This window comes from Nicotiana tabacum, chromosome 3 (genome assembly GCF_000715075.1).
Source record: "Nicotiana tabacum cultivar K326 chromosome 3, ASM71507v2, whole genome shotgun sequence".
Taxonomy (NCBI): Eukaryota; Viridiplantae; Streptophyta; class Magnoliopsida; order Solanales; family Solanaceae; genus Nicotiana; species Nicotiana tabacum.
In genome coordinates, this window is record NC_134082.1 from 118,280,311 (window position 1) to 118,289,626 (window position 9,316).

The following is a 9,316-nucleotide window of genomic DNA, read 5'->3' on the forward strand; positions in this document are numbered from 1 at the left end:
TTTCGGTTTCGAGGTTTAACACTTAGAATATTTTCAAGGCAACATAATAAGTAAAGGCACACATAGATTTATGGGAACTCTTTCCCAACCTTTTATAATATATGAATTACAAAGGAAACTCTCGAGTTTGACAAGGTGCTGCCACCCTTGGCAGACACCAACTCACAAAATTGCCGACTCTTGTACAAAATGCCCTATAAAAGCCCCCGCCTAAGGCGTTTCGTGCTGCTCACTCTTGGCAAGGCAATGACACATAATTTGCCATGCTCAAGCCTTGATATAGACAACCCTATGCCTACATCTTGCTCATTTTCCCTCTCTAGGTACTTAGCCCATTTTTGGGACTGCTAACACACATATATATAGTGTAGTCAGCCCAAAACAGTTTTCCTATTTCAGTTGACACCCCCAACAGATAGGACGTGATCACCCATGATAAAAAACGTGCATGTCATGCTAAAACATGCCTAATAAAGTGCATAGATTTAGCCCCATTATCAGCAACTCTTTCGACAAGGTAGTTGTAACTGTCCAACTGCACAGCATGTGCACATCATACTTGATAACCGCTCCATGTGCGCTGCATGTGCGTGTTTCTGGCAAGCTACTGCACGCCCAAGGATGGCATTGTGCCCAGCCTTGCCCTTTGATACTGCTCCGCCCCAATGCCATAGCCACAACTTGTCGCCCATGACTTAGCCACATGCACGCCCGGTGCCACAATCGCTTGTTCATGTCAAGTTGCCCCTACTTGATCAAGTCTGTCCTTTGCCAATGCCAAGCTGATTTTAGCATCAAATCACCAAGCCATGATGCCATTCCCTTGCTAAGTCGTTTTCTCACAAATTCCTTAGGTTCCAGCCCGCTCACCTAAGCCAAGACAACACCAAGTTGCCAATGCCACTGCCTTGGCACTAAGCTACCTTATCTTAGCGCCTAGGTCTTTCCCACTTTGCCTTGTCAAGATTCCGTCCAGCTTGCCTAGTTCTATCAAGGCCTTGGCCTTTGCTTGCACGCAACCCACTCATGCTTTAGTGGCCATATCTCTAAATCGGAACAAATATAGTGATCTAGATGCTTAGCTTGTTCAATAGTCATGCCCACACAGGCTGGATGATGCCTGCAAAAGACCAAAGGAACGAATTGTAAGAAATAAAGGCATGCAATGTATAACGGACACTAATGTGTTTTGGTTTAACCAATCAGATCAGCCTCCAAAGTACAGTTGTGTCTTCAGTACAATAACTCTTAACAAATTATATACAATATGGCTAGATCATTTGAGATATGGAAGTCTTTTATGTATGCACAGAACCTTTATAAAGGCCTCTGAGTTTATCATGTTGTAAACTAAGGAAATGACACCATTTCTAAAAAAAGACAATTTCTTGTTCTTCTTTTTAGATAAGTTGATACAAATGAAAATACTCCTTTACTTAATATTTAGTGCTTTACACAAAACGTACAATCATAGGGCAAAGATCAGCCAATACTTTCCAGTTTAATTTCACACATATATGCTCTTCAATGTATATTGCACATAGTGAATAGTAAAGAAAAATATGCAAGAAAAACATTGCACTAGAGTTAAGGGAAGAAATGTCCGATTCTTAAAAACAACTGAAAACTAATAAAGTAACAGAACTCTCTAAGAAGGCAAAGCAGAGTTAGACCAACTGTTGAGAGAACTCTTTTATGTCCTATCTCATGTTCATTACAATTTATTTGTTGGTTTTCCAATCTTCAACGGAGAGGAAATTAATGTAAGTAATTCATTTTTGACAATCAGCAACTTAAGCAAAAATATGAATTGATGTGTACCTCCCCTTGCACTCCTCATAATTTACCATAAACTTATCCGGATTATATGGCATCTCGCATTTGCAATACCTTCAGAGCAACAAAAAAGAATTATGTGCATAAAGAACATTACTCAACTTCAATCAGCAACCATGCGAAATTTCATACACTTACACTGGAACCATACCTGGCTCAAAAGCTTCAGTTACCATTTTATACTAGGTAAGCCTAACAATTTGTGAAAAAAGAAAACAAAAGATAAAAGTAGCCAAAAACTGCGGATAAAACATAAATAAAACGTTTAAGATGCCGCTCGACATATACAAATATAAACACTCAAACTGAATAAACTCCCAAAACCCGGAACCTCATGTAATCACAAGCTGTGGAATAACTACAAGTGTTCTAACTCTAGAATATCTACACAAAAGTAAATACATGAGAGCTAAAGCTAGAGGGGAGAATAGTGAGGGACTCCTCAGTCTGCGGATGCGGTAGATATACCTCGAAGTCTCTGAAGATCACCTCACTTCACTGATGGTATGGCTGAGTTGAAGAACCTGGATCTGCACATGAAAAACATGTGCAGGGAAGGGCATGAGTACACCACAACGGTACCTAGTAAGTGTCAAGCCTAACCTCGGTCGAGTAGTGACGAGGAAGGTCAAGGCCCTACTGGTTATAGATGAAAAATAAGGTAAAACAGTATAGAATATGACAATATAATTAAAGTGCTAACAGTCTATAACGAATAAAAATCGCAGCAAGAATCTAACTCAATACACAGAAATAACAACAGGGGATCTCCCAGGATATCGTCCCGTAGCTCCAAACGTAAACATCCAGAGGATCTCCCGGGATATCGTCCCGTAGTCCAAACCATAAATGTGCAAGGGAAACTCCCAGAATACTAATCTGTAGTCCCAAAGTAAATATCCAGTACGGGGAAGCTACCGGGTGCTGTCCCGTAGTCCCAATCATAAACGTGTAGGGGGATCTACTGGAATACCGATTCGTAGTCCCAAAGTAAACAAGCAGGGGGATCTCCCGGGATGTCGTCTCGTAGTACCAAAGTAATTACGCAACCATCTCAGAAAAATATATAGTTCTATTCAAGAATTAGACAGGAATTTCTACTCTAACATGCTGCACAAAGTACATGATAACAACACGATAGGAGATTCAAGAATTACTAAAGAAAAACAAGAAAACCGAGAAACATGCAGAAGCTAAAAGAAAATAAAGAAACAAAAAAGGACGAAAAACTAAAGATAGACTGAATTCAAGAAAGTTTCTTGAATTCAAGAAGTCTATTCTTGAAGTTGAATCCTAACAATTACAATTAGCTAACGAAGAACTATTGCCTTTGGTAGAGAATTAAAAACAAGAGATAGATTGTGAAACCCGACCCTTTAAAATAACAAGAACAACAATAAGTCTAAACTTATCACCTTTCATGAATACCTAGAAGTGATCTAAGATTTCGAAGAATTCATCTTACTACCTTAAGTTGAGTCTTGAAGGTTGAAGAATAAATCCAAGAGTAGCCACACACAAGAGTGTAAGAAAAATCTCACAATTTTTATTGATAATAATCTGAATAATTTAAGTCTAAAAACAAAGAAGACACCCCTTATATAGGTAGGAGGGGTCACGAAATTAAGCCTAATAAATAAGGAAATAAAATCCTAAACTACTTTGGAGAACAAGTCCAACCACCTTAGGAAAAGGAAAATACTAGGAAGCAAAACCCAAGTCATTCTTGGAAAATAATTCCAAAGATCTTAGTAAAAGGAAAACATATTAACTAACTAAGAAAGCAATAAATATAGTCCCATAATATATGGAAATAAGTACCAAACCAATCTTGGATAGAATCTTTAAAATCTTGGAAATCTTGAAGGAAATTTTCAAGCAACTTGGCACCAACTTGCACTCAACATCTAGCACGAATATTGTACCATTCTTGGGAATCAAGTAAGTCCTTTTTATGCTATAAAAACGTGGCTTTATGTAGGACATCATGTGCTACAAGTTTGGACACATTTTAGGTGCTAAATTGGTCCAGTAGTGGCCTAATTTGGACCTTCTTCAGAGGATGTTTCTTGGGATCTAATCCACCTCTTCTTGGACATGAATTTGGGTCATAAAATAATTATAACACCTAGATAACTCATATCCTTAAGCTCTTCCTTTTAACTAACAACTTCTTTGATCGTTCCTGAAGTTCAATGACCTTGTTTTGCAACTTTTTAGCTTGAGATCTTGTTAAAGGCCCTCTTTGAGATTCCAAAGCTTCATCCTTATCCTTTAATATACTTGAGCTTCCTAGGATGCGATCAGTACAAGTAGGCAATTAAAGCAGGAAAGATAATTAGGTCACGTAGGCATGATTTTCCTATTCCAAACAAGAGGCTTCAAGTACAAGTATTTGCTAAACTACAAGAAAACATGGTATTAGCTGAATGAAACGGGATTTTTAATAATTAGTACGTGTACGCACTCGTCACCTCACGTACACGGCACTCATATAACAACAATACAAAATCCTAAGGGGAGTTCCCCCACACAAGGTTAGACAAGCCACTAACCTCGAACCAGCTCAATCAACTCGAAATCACATTCTTGCCATGAGTATCCGACTTCAAATGGCACAAATATATTCAAAGTAATTGCATAATGTAAATATAACTTCAAGTAACTAATTTAACTAATCAAATCGAAGCTAACACGCGAAATTAAGAAAATTGCCCAAAAAGTCCCCCAGGTCCACGTCTCAAAATTGGATAAAAATCGCAAAACTAGAATCCTCACACTCTCACAAGTTCATACATACCAAGCACATGAAATTCGGACTACAAACGACCCCTCAAATTCCCAAATCCAAATTTCTAATTTCAAACTCTAAACACCCAATTCCAACCCTTATTTTCCGTACATTTCTTGCCAAATCAGTAGAATAATACCATATAAATGAGTTTGGGTTCCAAAAATCTTACCTCCGTGAAGCTCCCTTGAATCCTCTCTCAAACACCTCCTAAAAAGCTCAATTCTCGGATAAAAAATGGTGAAAGAATAAGCTTAAATCACGACAGAAACCTCATATAGATTCTGGCCCAGGGTTTCCGCACTTGTGGCCATTTCCTTGCACCTGCAGACCCGCACCTGTGGTCCCAGGGGAGCATATGCAAAAATTCACTTAAATGCACCGGCCGCACCTGCGCTTTACTTACCGTATCTGCGGTCTCGCAGGTGCGATAAAGAACCCGCACCTGCGACTCATGATTTTCCTTCCTCTGGCTGCATCTGCAACTGGCCACACGCTTCTGTGGGCCTGCACCTGCGGTCCCCAATCCACAGGTGCAGTTATGACAACACTTCAGCAGGTGAAGCTGCTTCCAAATCTCCCAATTTCTTCTGTCGACCTTCTGAAATCATCCTGAGGCCCCCGGGACCTCAACCAAAAATATGAACGAGTCATATACTACTATTTAGACTCGTACCAAACCTCGAAACACTCAAAACAATGCCAGAATACCAAATCACCCCTAGATTCAAGCTTAAGGATTCCAAGACTTCCAATTTCCGCTTTCGATCAAAAAGTCTATCAAACCTCGTCCGAATTACCTGAAATTTTGCACACACGTCCCAAATGACACAACGGACCTACTCCAACTTCCGGGATTCCATTCCGATCTCAATATCAAAATCTTACTATCGAACCGAAAACTTCAAAAATTTGACTTTCGGCATTTCAAGCCTAATTAAGCTATGGACCTCTAAAACGCAACTCGAATATGACCCTAAGCCTGAAATCACCCAACGGAGCTAACAAAATTGACGAAATTCCATTTCGTGTTCGTCTTCACACTACTCCGTCTATGGTCCAAATTCTAAAGCTTAAGCTCTCATTTAGGGACTAAGTATCCCAAAACACTCCGAAACTCAAAACGAATCCTCCCGACAACTCACAATAGCAGAAACATACACAGGGAATGCCGTTAATAGGGGATCGAGGCATAAATTCTTAAAACGATCGGCCGTGTCGTTACATCTTTCCCCTCTTAAAACATTCATTTGTACTCAAACGAGCATAGAGACATACCTGAAGTAGTGAAAAGATGAGGGTAATGGCTGCGCATATCCTGCTCGGTCTCCCAAGTCGCCTCCTCGACCGGTTGACCCCGCCACTGAACCTTCACTGATGCAATGTTCTTTGACCTCAGCTTCCGAACCTGCCTATCCAATATTGCCACTAGCTCCTCAACATAAGATAGATCCTTGTCCAACTGGACTGAACTGAAATCCAATACGTGTGACGGATCACCGTGATACTTCCGGAGCATCGAAACATGAATTACCAGATGAACTCCTGCCAAGCTGGGAGGTAAGGCAAGCTCATAAGCAACCTCCCCAACACGTCTCAATATCTCAAAAGGACCAATAAACCTCGGACTCAACTTCCCTTTCTTCCTAAATCTCATAAAGCCCTTCATAGGCTAAACCCGAAGCAAGACCCGCTCTCCAACCATATAGGAAACATCACGAACCTTTCGGTTCGAGTAACTCTTCTGTCTGGATTGGGCTGTATGGAGTCTATCTTGAATCACCTTAACCTTCTCCAAGGCATCCTGAACCAAGTCTATGCCTAATAATCTAGCCTCACCCGGCTCAAACCAACCCACCAGGGATCTACACCGCGTACCATACAAAGCTTCATACGGTGCCATCTGAATGCTAGACTGATAGATGATGTTGTAGGCAAACTCCGCCAGTGGCAAGAAATGATCCAAGAACCTCCAAACTCCATCACACACGCACGGAGCATATCCTCAAGAATCTAAATAGCGCGCTCGGACTGTCCATCCATCTGGGGGTGAAATACTATGCTCAACTCCACCCGAGTACCTAACTCATGCTGTACGGCCCTCTAGAACCGTGATGTGAACTGAGTACCCCTGTCTGAAATGATGGAAACTAGAATACCATGCAGACGAACAATCTCCCGGATATAAATCTCTGCCAATCGCTCCGAAGAGTAGGTAGTACACACAGGAATGAAGTGTGCAGACTTGGTCAGATGATCCACAATCATTCAAATGGCATCGAACTTCTTCAAAGTCCGTAGGAGTCCCACTACAAAGTCCATGGTGATCCGCTCCCACTTCCACTCCAGAATTTTTATTTTCTGAAGCAACCCACCCTGTCTCTGGTGCTCATACTTTACCTGCTGATAATTAAGGCACCAAGCTACAAACCCAACTATATCCTTCTTCATCCACCTCCACCAATAGTGCTGCCTCAAATCTTGGTACATCTTCGTGGCACCCAGATGGATGGAATACCGCAAACTATGGGCCTCCTCTAGAATCAACTCCCGAAACCCATCAATATTAGGTACACATACCTGACCCTGCATCCCCAGTACCCCATCATCACCAATAGTCACATCTCTGGCATTACCGTGCAGAACCTTGTACTTGAGGACGAGCGAATGAGGGTCTTCATACTGACGATCTCTGATACGATCAAATAAGGAAGACCGAGAGACCACACAAGTTAGAAACCAACTAGGCTCCAAAAGATACAATCTCACAAACTAGTTGGCCAAGGCTTGAACATCCATCGCCATGGGCCTTTCCGCTGCTAGTAAATAAGCCAAACTCCCCAAACTCTTTGCCCGACGACTCAAAGCATCGGCCTCCACATTCGCCTTGCCCGGGTGATACAATATAGTGATATCATAGTCCTTCTGCAGCTCTAACCATCTCCTCTGGCGCAAATTAAGATCCTTCTACTTGAATAGATGCTGCAAACTCCGGTGATCAGTATAGATCTCACAAGAAACACTGTACAAATAATGATGCCAGATCTTCAAGGCATGAACAATAACAGCTAACTCGAGATCATGGACATGATAATTTTTCTCATGTACCTTCAACTATCGGGACGCATAGGAATTCATCCCACCGTCCTGCATCAATACCGCTCCAAGGCCAATCTCGCGGCATCACAATAGACAGTATAAGACCCCGAACTTATAGGCAATATCAATACTGGGGCTGTAGTCAAAGCTGTCTTGAGCTTCTGGAAGCTCGCCTCACACTCTTCCTTCCACTAGAACAGAGCACCCTTCTAGGTCAGCCTAGTCATAGGTGTTGCAATCGATGAGAACCCCTCAATAAATCGACAGTAATAACCCGCCAAGCCAAGAAAACTGTGGATCTCTATAGCTGAGGATGGTCTGGGCCAACTCTACACTGCTTCCACTTTCTTCGGATCCACCTGTATACCCTCACTCAATACCACGTGGCCCAAGAATGACATGGAATCTAACCAAAACTTACATTTCAAGAACTTTGCATATAACTTTTTTTCTCTCAAGGTCTAAAGCACTGTCCTTAGGTGCTGCTCATGATCTTCCCGACTCTAGGAGTATACCAGAATATCATCAATAAAGACAATGATGAATGAGTTAAGATATGGCCGGAACACACTGTGCATCAAATGCATGAAGGATGTTGGGGCATTAGTCAACCCAAATGACATAACAAGTAACTCGTAATGACCATACCGATTCCTGAAAGCAGTCTTCGGGATATCTAGCTCCCGAATCTTAAACTGATGGTAACCTGAACACAAGTCAATCTTAGAAAACACTCGAGCACCCTACAGCTGGTCCAACAAATCATCAATGCGAGGCAAATGATACCAGTTCTTCACTATAACTTTGTTCAACTGGCAATAATCGATGCACATACGCATAGAACCATCCTTTTTCTTCACAAACAAGATAGGATCACCCCAAGGTGATAGATATACTAGGCCGGGTAAAACCCTTATCAAGCAATTCCTGTAATTGATCCTTCAATTCCTTCAACTCAGGAGGGGCCATACGATAATGAGGAATAGAAATGGACTGAGTGCCTGGCAACAGATCAATGCCAAAATCAATAACTCTGTTGGGTGGCATACCCAGAAGATCAGCTGGAAACACATCAGGGAAATTCCTCACTACTGGGACTGAATCAACTGTAGAGGTATCAACACTAACATCTCTCACATAGGCCAGATACACGTCACACGCCTTCTCAACCATTCGCTGAGCTTTAAGGAAAGAAATAACTCTACTAGAAGTGTGATCTAAAGTACCCCTCCACTCTACTCGCGGTACACCTGGCAAAGCAAGCGTCACGATTTTGGCGTGACAATCAAGAATAGCATAATGAGGCGACAACCAGTCCATGCCTAAGATAACATCAAAATTTACTATGCTTAGAAATAATAAATCGGCTCTAGTCTTAGAATCACCAAGAGAAACCAAACACGACCGATAAACACGGTCCACAATAAGAGAATCCCCCACAAGAGTAGAAACATAAATAGGAAAACTCAAAGAATACCGAGATACACCCAAATGCGAGGCAAGACACATAAGAATACGTGGGGCCTGGATCGAATAGAACCGATGCATCTCTATGACAAACCAGGACAATACCTGTGATGACAGAATCGG